The sequence below is a fragment of the Dryas octopetala genome, chromosome 1, assembly GCF_963921425.1.
Source record: "Dryas octopetala chromosome 1, drDryOcto1.1, whole genome shotgun sequence".
NCBI classification, from domain to species: domain Eukaryota; kingdom Viridiplantae; phylum Streptophyta; class Magnoliopsida; order Rosales; family Rosaceae; genus Dryas; species Dryas octopetala.
Window position 1 is genome coordinate 672,196 of NC_141366.1, and position 11,903 is coordinate 684,098.

An 11,903-nucleotide genomic window follows, 5' to 3' on the forward strand; every position below is an offset into this window, starting at 1 on the left:
TGTTTCTCGTAAGCTCCAATCAGTGCTTACGTGAGCTTTCTTTCGTATCTTCGACCAGGGCCAGCTGCCCATCTTTAGGCTTTGAATTGAGCCTTCTGAACTTTAGCCCAATTAAAAGGACCACGTTTTTGGGCTCTTCCAAAAATGTGAAGTTTGCCTAAATTTGACACAAGTTATAAGAGAAATAAACAGGTCACCTACCTCCTCGTCCAGGTTATGGTATTGCTTCTCTTGTTTTTTGTTTTTTCTGGATTCATAAATTTGACCTTCTTCATGAAGTCCATTTTTGGCTTTTGCTAGGCTCATAGGGCACTATTATAGGTGCAATATTGTTGATAAAACAACACTATTATAGGTGCAATTATGCAAAAATCCCTCTTCACTATGCAAATATATATAACACACATTTGGGGTATGGCAGCGTTGTCCAATGTCTTGTTGCCTGTTATTTAGTATGTTATTCTCATTTTTTTGGGGGGGCATGAGTATGTCATTCTCACTTGACCATATTATTTTTTTGTAATAGGGAAAGTTAATAACTTATACTAACTAAAGATTACAATTGGTATTAGTGAGTTGTAGAACTCAGCGTCCTATCACTAATGAATATGATTGTAGGTAATTGGGGATGAGTGTCTTAAGTCTTAACTCATATTTTTCTTTGAGTTGGTACATCTTTTTACTTAGGCAGCCAGAAAATAAGAAAATAAGGTCAATTTCTACCAAAGATTCCAAAATGCTCTTGTAGAGTCAATTATCATAAAAAAGAAGAAGAATCTAAAGATGCATCCAGCCCAACTATGCCTCTTGGCTCTTACCACTCTTGTCAAACCTAATAGCATGTCATCAATATGGAGAAACAGTATCCCCTTTGTATATTATTCCACTTAGTAAACATCTGACCCCTTGATCTTATAGTAGAGCCACATTTCTATGCTAAACCCTCCAAACAACTTCATCAAATTGATATTTTAAGAAACCCCTCTGCCAAATTTCAACTCCTCTTACTATGATTGATTACAGGCTCTTTTATTCCTAAAGGTTTTTTGTTTTGGCTTTTTCTAAAAATCACCCGTTGCTGCTTGCTAGCCCACTCAAAACCAAACCATTCTATTAAAAATTTAGAAAACTAACCTAACTAGCTATATGATGATCATGCTATAATCAATATCAACTGGAGATACGGTTGAGATGGTGATACAAGATCTCGGTCATACCTTAATTCACATATTCACTCTATTTTGATAATTTCAACTACAAAAGAGGTTAGTTTCTCAATTTTGTATGTTACATTGCAGTGAATCAAACTCTAGACCTATCATAATCTTAACATATTACTCTACTCACCTTTCACCACCCGAACTAATTCTAAAGGCTCGTTTCTTAAATTTTTAGAAAATGATTAGTTTTTAATTAATATAAGTTAGTTTACGAAGAATCCCCCTTATGATTTTTTATTGTTGTGTTGTGTTTACGAGATATTTAAAGATTTGAGTGTTTTAAGGGTGCTTCGTGTAAATTTTCTTTCTTTAGGGAAAAAGTTTTTTCTTTGTTATCATATCTAATTTTTCTTTTCAACCAATATAAGTATACAACTAGACACTGGTACATAATTTTTCTTTTCAAAATGTTTAAGTCCAGCTTACACTATTTTGCTGAAAACATAGCCAATAACTATTTGACTAATGTTAGAAGGGGCGGCAGTTGAAACAGTTTGAAAACACCAGTAAGTAAGCGCCTGCAAATACAAAAGTCCCGCTTTAGTTGAAACAGTCACACAACTCATACATTCTAATCCTCCATTGTTTAAGTCCTTCGAAAACAATAAACTTAAGTCTCTTTCTCTCTCTCCCTCTCTCCCTCTCCCTCTCTCTCTCTCTCTCTCTCTCTCTCTCTCTCTCTTCCATTTGTCACCTTTCATTTGTCACCCTCTGCTAAGTGATTGCATCGTTGCCTATTGTATCATTCTCCATCATTTTCTCTCTTTTTTGTTTTTTTCTCATGTCTTGTAGTCCTCTATAGACGAACCCACCTCATGTTTTTTCCTTGACCAGCATCTCTATCTATCATTCCCTTATTGTTCCTTACCAAGATTCCCTCCACCATATTCCTCGTCGAAGACCAAAACCAAATCTTGTTCTTCTTGGATTCTTGCTGTGACAGTTTAGTTGAGTTGCAGGTGTTCAATAATATGCCTTAATAGGCATCTGGGCAACTGGGTTTTACGTGAAGTTTCTTAAGGTGAGAAAAATGATGTCTTTGCAGAACATATTGACATGGTGTATCTTGTATATATATATGCGTGTCTCTGTGTTTTGGACCGAGTGAAAGTAAGTTTCAAATCATTCGTAATAGTAGTCACTGAGATGTACTTGTATGACTTTGCTCTCATAGTTTATGATTTCAATTTAGCACAAGATAACGCTTGAATTTTGTCCAATATCTCTATGATTCTTTCTTGTTCCAATTTTGATGGTTTCCCTTGTGAAATAAAGTTAATCCTGTCTTCAACTTAGGGACAGACAGGCTCATAAAGATTGGAGAGCCTCTTATTTTTCTTTCTTTGTTCTCGTTTCTATTTCTAAATGAATATTAGAAATTTCCGTATCCACATGTAGTACTCATGGAATACAACAATCCTATATGCACTTTTATATAGGAAGATGTCATCCGACAAGGCTCCTGATCCATGGTCAACGTGGCATTCCCTTGGTCCTGTATAAAAGTGAAACTCGCATGTGGATGTGAGAATCACTCTTTTATCACACTGGCTGACTAGCCTCATATTAATTAACCGTTCATTGATAACCATTCTTTTAGGGAAAAGGTTCTCAACTTCTGCTTTATTAGATTCTAAGAAAGGAACAAAATTTTGCATGGCTTTAGGATCAATAAGTTGCAGACATGGCTTTTGAAGTATTTTAACAATGGATTGATCAATTAGCTAGTAATATCAAGATGATATTCTGCTATAGTGGTTTCTTGTTAGCATAATTTGCAGTTCTTTTAATTTTCCTGAATTTTGTTTCCTGGTTTTGTATCTAAAAGATGACATCTAATTTCAACTATTAAACTTTGTACTTTGATTTTTCTTCTTTGGCAAAAGATTCAGCGTAAAGAAAGGCTTTGTATCAGCACAAATGGCATCGTCTTTGGAGGAGCTTCTAGCAGAAGATGGATTTAGAGGAAGAAAATTGTTGACCAGGTCCAGGACTTCCTTCCACCCTGGTTCAGACCAACACAAGAAACATTCCATGTCAGGAGATAGAATTAGGACAGAGAGGACAAGGTCTGATGTGTATCGGTACAGTGTGAGAGATGAACTGCCAACAGGTGATAGCATTAGAGATAGGAAACCAAGAGATGATCTTGTTAAGAGAGGTAAAATAGAAGGAGGATTAAAGAAAGAAGTTAGGAATAGACTTGGAGGAACAGGTCCTACCAGTGTGTGGGAAGCTAGAAGTTTAAATAGCAATTATTCCGAGAATCTACCTGAAAATGAGATAGTTGAGGTTGAAGACGAAGATATTGAGGGATACAAGGACATATATTCAAATGAATTGTATAGTTCAGAGAGAAGGAAGGATAAGTATTCTAGTGGAAGTATGGAAAAGGGAGGATCTGAAGAGAGGCCAAGGAAGGAGACAGAGGTGGATAGGAGGCATGGCAACATTTCAATGAAACATATACTTGGACGTAAGAGTTTTAGTGGGGATAATAGGGAAAGCAGGAAACAGCTTGGGACCTCTAATGACAGATCAAATAGCAAAAGTTCTGAAGATAGTCGCAGTCAAAAGCGTGATAAAGTTTTACGAGCAGTTTCTGAACCTGCTCTAGATGAAATTGCTATAAAGGCCATGGTTTCCATCCTGAGTGGATATACTAAGCGTTTTCTCAGAGATAAAAATTTCCGCATTGAGCTTAGAGACAACTGTATCCCTTCGCTGAACCTTAATGAGCAGGAAGTAGGGCATGCTGAGAGCAAAGTTATAGCCAGCCTTGAACAAGCAATTGAAACAGTAGAAAAGGCTGCAGAGGAGTCTGCAACTGAAAAAGATTTAAAAAGAGCTTCTTTGCAGCTTAGTGTCATTACAGGGTTGAACTCGGATGATTTAAAGGATGGATTTACTTCTGGGGTTCCTAATTGTAAGTTGTCAGCTTGTGCTCATCTCTACCTCAGTGTGGTGTATAAGCTACAGAAGAAAGACAGGGTATCTGCAAAGCATCTTTTGCAAGTGTTTCGTGATTCGCCCTTTCATGCAAGAATGACATTGTTGCCTGAATTATGGGACTATCTATTTCTTCCACATCTTTCACATTTAAAGGTGTGGTATGATCAGGAAGCTGATTCTCTAGCAGATACACAAAACATGCCAAGGAAACTGAAGCTTTTAGGGAAAGTGTACAATGAAATTTTAGATTCTGGTACTTACCAATTTGCAGTTTACTACAAGGACTGGCTTACAGAAGGAGCTGAATCTCCTTCCATTCCTTCCATTCAAATCCCATCAATATCTCTTCGGGAAGTTCAACAGGGAAGTTCTCATGATAATTCTTCGGAGGCAGCTAGTCCAGGTGGTCCACAGGCAATGGTCAGCAAAAAACTATATGATGCAGTGTTTGGCCTCCCAAGTAAACCCAAATTTGTTGAGGCTGAAGATGATGAAGAGAGAGAAAACTTTGATGATTGTACGAGAAGTCCGGATGGGTCAACTGTTGAACAAACAGGACCGTACTCTGCCGAAGCAGTTCAGTATAGGTATCAGGATATTGAAGAAGATTCCGCTAAGCATGCACCAGAAGATGGATCCCTTCCTGTAAGTATTTTCTTGAATTTAATTCTTTATCCAAGAATATCTAACAAGATCTACGGTTGAAAGATGTTTAACTATTCTATGATGGGACAATCTTAGACAAAAGAAGCTTTATAAATGCATATTCATCTGATATTGATTCCACATAAAACTTTATCATACCGGGAAGAGTGTTAAAAAACAAATATTTTTCTGGCCAAAAAGAGAGACATAAAATGTTTTACTAAATCCAATTTGAATCTGTTTTGGAACAGCAACACATGCAGGGTTCCAGTGATCCCAATGTTTCTACTGTTTCAAATTGTAGTGAAGCATCAATTGTCAGTTCTATTGTAAAGGTACTAAATTCCTTCTAAATTCTTTAACTTTGTACAATGCCATTTTCTATTTTATGGTACTTAATTTTTCCTCTTTGTAAGTGCAGCCCATCAAAGCAAGGTCTTCTTTTGAAGGTGAGTCAGAAGGAAAATCTAAGATATAATATCCTTTTGTAATGCACATCTTGAAGTGTTGCTCATATTTACATTCCCTTGGCACAGAGTTACATGGAAATTATGTAGAAGGAATCATTTCCTCAAGCATTCCACAGGACTTCATTTGCCCTCTGACTGGACAGTTGTTTGAAGATCCAGTGACCCTGGAGACTGGTCAAACCTTTGAGCAGTCGGCCATCAAGACATGGTTTGATCAGGGAAACAGATCATGTCCAGTGACTGGAAAAGCTTTGGAATGTCTAGTAGTGCCTCTTACAAACCTTATCTTAAAGCGTGTGATTCATAGTTGGAAGTCTGAACATTGTAGGCAACTCTTGGCTTTTGCCTCTCATGTAGTGGGGACCTCAGGGAGAGATGGGTCCAAACACTGTGAGGAAACAGCTATTTTCGTGCTAGAGCAGCTTCTCACTTGTTTCAATAAGGAGGAAAGAACAGAAAATGTCAGGCACCTTATCTCTCTTGGAGTCTTGCAGTTTCTTCTTCAGCGTTTTGAATTAGGAGAGGTGGAACAGAAATCGCGTGCAGCAGCACTCTTGTTCTGTTGTATAGAAGCAGATGCACATTGTAGGAATCTAATAGCAAGAGATATTAACAAACAGTGCCTTATGGAGCTACTTCAGAGCAAGCAGGTTAAGATAAGAACAAATGCAGTGTTATTGTTGACAGCTAGAACTGATTTGCCTGAAGAGGTGAGAAATACTGCCTTGTCAGCAATAAATGTTGAATGATGATGCACCAAGTCTTTTTGACTTTATATATGAAAACCTTGCCATCATTTAGCTTTGGAAATGTGCATAAACACACTGTCTTATGGTGATCAATGTGGATACAATGTATCTGTTGCCTTTTTTCTTTAAAAAAAATTACTTGAATATACTAGCTATACAAATATATACTACACTGAAAATGAAAGGCAAGTTGGATTGGTTATTGAAGCAATTAATAAATACCTATTGAAAGATGAGGGATCATAACTGTAATTGTCATTGGTTCTTTAACTTCTTTGGCATCTACTGGTACTTTCATCATTAATTCGATGTTATTTTCTTTCTCATTGCAGGGAGAAAGATGTTACAGCATTTCTCATTGGCTTGCAGAACGAAGGAATGATGGAGACAATGGATATTCTGCTTTTATGTCTCCAGAGTTCTCCACCCAATCAAAGACCCCTAGTTGCTGTACTTTTATTATACATAGATCTTCTGGTATGCTCCTTAAGTATAAATTTATAGTTCACAGAAATTTTCTACAACTTTCATCCTAATTTTCTCCATTTATTCTTGATGCCATGTTACAGGTAGAAGTCAGAAGTATAGCATATATAGAGAGGAAGCCGTTGATGCCATTACAGAGGCTCTTGAGTGCAGCTTAGATGATGAGAATGTTCGAGAGAATTGTTGCAAAGTGCTTCTTATCTTGGGAAGGCGTCTTTCTGTCTCTGGAAAATTGTTGTCACAAAGTTGGATCTTAGTGCAAACAGGATTTAATGGCAATTCAGAATTGAATTCACTAGACAACGAAGAAGACGGTTCACTTGCTGATGACACATCTCCATTGGTACATTTTATCTCCATGTTCTTCTGACTATAGTCTCTTTCCCATGTTTACCTTTAATTGCAATTGCTACTTGTACAGAATTTCGTAGCTATATTCATACCATGCATGATCACTAGTATACCTAATCTATATTCTTTGTATTTTTCTTCCTGATTGGAAGTTCTTTGATCATATAAGTTAGCTATAGCTTCTTCAAATTCTTTGATCATATTCATTTTTCATGCTTTCTCAAGTGACAAGAAACATAAAATTCTAAAATTCAATCACTTTAGTGATTTGATTAAAAGTTATTATTTGATGTTTCTACGTATAGGATGATGAAGGAAACTCCAGTGAAGATAATTGGTTGAGGAACTTGACAGTATCACTACTCGGAAATGGAAAAAAGTCGTTTTTAGAAACACTTCCAAAGTGTTTAAGATCTGAAAACTTGAATTTTGTGAGGGTGTGCCTGATCACTGTGGAATGGTTGAGTCGTGCACTTGCTTCACTACCTGATTCTGAGTTTCAGCTCTCAGCCTTCTCATCTCTCATTCCTTCGCTGAAAGAAAGCCTAAAGAATGATGAGCAGGTTGAGCAAAAGATCCTTGCTTCAATGTCTCTACTCAACTTCAGCAAAATCTCTGGTTAGTCACGTCTACATAAACTAATTTGTACTGAAATTTTATAATAAAAATGAATAACAAAGACACCGGTATGATCCACCAAAAAATTTATTTATGAACTCTATATTAGGATTGTAGAAGTTACTAGGAAGAAAGAACGTACTATTGATGGCTTTAGTTATATTTAATCTTACAGTCTTGGTGTGTACTGGTCCTATTCATTTGAAGCATCAGTTGTCTTTCAGTAGCCACAACCCAGGATAACTGTGATTCTATTATGCATGGATATGCTTATAATTATTTTAATTGCCATATTTCTTTGTGTATTGCAGAATGCAGGGTGCTTTTGATGGAAAGCACAGATGATATTGCAGTTCCTCTACAAAACCTCGCTGAAGTAGCATGGAGTGCAAAACTGCTATATGCCATTATTTATGGAGAATCTTTAATCTAGTATGAAAGATATGCCAATCTTATTCTCTGTAATTTACAATTGTGCAGGCGTTTACATTTTCTTTGAGGCAAATATAGACATTATATTATCCGGCGTTTCTAAAGAAATAAAGAAAAAGGCTTTCAGTATCGATCTCCTGGACTTTTTAATAGAATAAAAAAGAAAACTTTAGATGGAGTTAGAATCACAGGCTTGAGGGTTACTGTACAATGAAAACTTTGGAGCTATTTTGCTGATTTCTAAAGTATTATTTAGTCAGGGATTTCGAGAGTACTTACGTGATTAATCACATAGTGAGCGATGTACGTATTGCAGTTGACAAAACTTTGTATATAAGTTTTTATTTCCTGTAACTATGTAGAGTTTAACATATATATATAACTGCAACCTTCTGGACATCTGATACATCCAACCATATATAGTGTGGTATTCTTTTCATGATAAACTTAATTTCCAAGTCTTGTTGGCTTGACTATGAGCCATGCTTTTCATAAAATCTATTAGGCTGCTAGGATAAATATATAACACTCTCCCTCCAAGTTCAACTTACATTGAGAAAATATATGTGAAAATTTTCAACTTACATTGAGAGAAATGACTGCAGAGATTTGAACTTAATTAATTATATCTCTCTAATATGCATATGTTCCGATGTGGACCAACAACTATTTTATATTTTAACAGTATCTATTAAATAAAACTCATTATGAAAATATAAAATTATGTTAGAAGATATATACAGTAGTACTTCATAAATATATTTATCTTGATGTAAATGTATGAAAATATTACAATATTTATGCAAAAAAGAGGATATTACAATACTTGTATTTGTTAATAAAATTAATTAGTTGTTAATAGTGTGCGGTACTTAATAATTTAATAGTTATTAACGGCATAATAATTTATTTATACAATAAGTAATAACGGTAAACGGTTTGATAATTAATCTACACGTACAATAAGTAATAACGATAAATGATGAGATAATAATTAATTAATGTACATGATAGTTCATAACGATAAACGGTCTAATACTTGATATACATGATAGGTACGTCATAACGGTAAACGGTCTGATAGTACGGTCTCAATTGCCGCCAATTTAATTATAACTAAATTTTAAAACAAGATTGTTCAATTGAAAAAACAAATAATAATAAGAAGAAAAACAAGATCTAAAACACAGCCAGAAATACATGCAAGCTGCTATAGCGAAATAAGTTAAAACTGAATTTTATTCATATAAAAAAAGGTAGAATGAAAATGACGCCCAAACAGAAATTAACATGAAACCCTAACTAGCTAGCTAGCTAGTAGTCCCACATCCTCTCCTCCTTAACCTGAACCTCCTCCTCCTTGACCTGAATCGCATTGAGGATCAGTGAATTGGGTGTTGGAGCAGCAGATCTGCGAGTGAAAGCCGTGATTTGATGAAGAGTGAGGCCCACAAAGCGATTTGGTAGTGCAGAAGGTGCAGCACCAGAAGCAGCAGCTGAAGAGGAAGCCACAGATGAAGAAGCAGCAGCTGCAATAGAGAGTTGGTTAACGTTGCCCCGAGCTATCTGCACAAACCCAAGACCATTGTCATTGTTGTGCTGGCCTTGATCTCGGTTTGGGTACTTTAGAGCATGACGGAAGCTCGTTTCTTCCTTAGTCTCGTGCCTGTAATGCGACCCCATATGAGCCGCGAATTTCTGGGACGTTTCAAACCGTCCCAGGCACCTTGGGCAAAAGTATGGACCGTACTTGGTGTAAGGCAGGCTGTGGGTAATCCCATCCGGGCCCAGTAGCGACTGTTCATCGTTGGTTTGATGAGATTGAACGGCATGAGATGGTGGCTCAACTACTGGAGCTCTGCTAGTTGCAGCTGGAACTGTTGATCCCACATCGGGATAATTAGCAGCGATAGTACTTACAGCAGCTATAGGCTCTTGCTCTTGTTTCATAATATTCTTCATCTTGTGATTCTTGCTAGTGCCTTGTATGGCACTAGTACTGCTACTGGCCTCATAATCATTCACTCCAGATCGGGGAAAAAGGTTGCTAGAACCGAAGAAAGCCATGTAAATATTAGATTTGGTACTGGATATATATTGGAAAAGGAGATATATCGAGAGAGATCGAGAGGCTAGGGAGAGAGGCGATTTTAGGTTGAAGGGTGAGAGGCGTTTCAGCAAAAGAAAACCTGAAAGAAATGGTGAGTGAGTGAGTGAGAGCTATGCACTTACATGACTTTATATAGGAGTAATGCTAGGGTTGGTACCACTTTTGGCAACGCCTTTCTAATAGAGGTGGGACCGATATAGAGGCTTTTTGAGAAATTTCTTCAATGGTTATATGGTAATTTTTCGCCTTTTTGGATTCAAAATTTTAGTGGACCCATTTACCTCTAGTACATTTATGTTAAATACAAAAAAGTAATTATGTCTGTGATAAGAAAGAATCTCTCCCTTTCAAAAGATAAGGTAATAGAGTAATTGTAAACCTAAAATGCTAAATTAATTAATACCTCAGGGAGGTGTGAGAAGATGTACGTTACATTAGACTTGGGTCAAGGCTGGCCCAGTACACTCTCGAATACCAAAAAAGTGTTTATTGATGACTAATACTATAACATTTGTTTTACTCTCTTAATTTTATGTGTGTGGGAATTAATTTAATTACATTCAATCTCAAATTTTTTATTTTTGTGGGGGGAAATTTACCCTCTCAATTTTCTATGGATATGAAAAAATTTGTTGTTTTAGCGAACAACATACAATCTTCAACATAATTTTCTAATATGGTAATCCGTTTGCCCCATTTAATTATTTGTGGTCTATTTTTAGTAAGTGACCTAATTCCTAATGGCACCAACAAATATATGCATATATGCATGGTAATTAAATACTTACCTTACTGGTTCTTTTGCAAGGCTAGTTCGGGTGTCTAATTAATTTTTTTTTAATTTAATATTATTATTACTTAAATAGAAGTTGCATCAGTACTCATGGTTAAAAAGGAAAAATATAAGTTACATGAGAGCTTGTAACTCTAGTCTCCCTTCCCCACACACTTAAGTTCATGCATGGTTCAAATAACTATTCTCCTTTGGCTTGTCAAAGGAAAATCCTTCTACAAATACCTAGGGTTCGACCTTGGTACGTAAGTAAGATAAATAATCAAACCATAATGGTTGGGATTGATACTACTTAAAATACTCCAAGGTCAATATTAAAATAAACTTTCTCTTAAATGTTATAATTCTGACTATAGAAATAAAACTATAAGGATTTGGATTCATTACTTAGAAATAAATCTAAGGATTTGGATTCATTACTTATTTTAGTTATTAAAGTCGTCGTCTATATGAGTTGATTTTATTGGATAATAGTTAGGTAAAGTGATTGAGTGGGCTGAAGTTGATTAATGAGCTAAGTAGGCTCATATGAATATAATTAAAAAAATTTAGGAAAAGAAAACTTGCAGAGAAAATGAGTGTGGTATGCGTTCGACGTTAATAAAAATTATGTAAGACTAGCTTATATTATATGTTTCCAAATTAGGTAGTAGCTAGCTAGGTACTGTACTAGTGTGTACTGCACCCAAAATAAAAAAAAAAAGTAATAAAAATTTCTCAGGTTTCTATCTCTATAAATTATTTGTAGAACGTCTAATTCAAATTTTTTTCAGATTTTCTTAGAAGAGATTGAATTTGATTAATTGGTTTAGTTGTTATCTAATTAATTTTCGAGCCTAATAACTACCGTTAAGAAACATTTTTACAATGTTCTTTCTCAGACAATTAATTAAAAAACTTTGCGTTGATTATAAGTACCGGCCGGTCATACTATTTATGAAGGCTGCTTCATGATAAAAAATAACAACATAATTTTAAATAAATTCGTAGAGATATATATAATTTTTCATGTATGGAGAATTCGAGTAGTTCTCACTAATGATATGCATGGAGTTTGGCTGCGTGTAAATTTTTTTT

The 11,903-nt window shown here is 35.6% G+C and overlaps 1 pseudogene across 1 annotated transcript; it reads left to right on the forward strand.

Moving 5' to 3' along the window:
• Window positions 1-2,162: 2,162 nt before the first annotated feature.
• On the forward strand, window positions 2,163-7,990 carry LOC147296047 (putative E3 ubiquitin-protein ligase LIN-1; annotated as a pseudogene). Its single transcript, XR_015119961.1, has 9 exons — window positions 2,163-2,241; window positions 3,107-4,817; window positions 5,069-5,152; window positions 5,239-5,266; window positions 5,354-5,997; window positions 6,369-6,526; window positions 6,606-6,865; window positions 7,179-7,491; window positions 7,803-7,990. The product of XR_015119961.1 is annotated as a putative E3 ubiquitin-protein ligase LIN-1 (transcript).
• Window positions 7,991-11,903: the final 3,913 nt, after the last annotated feature.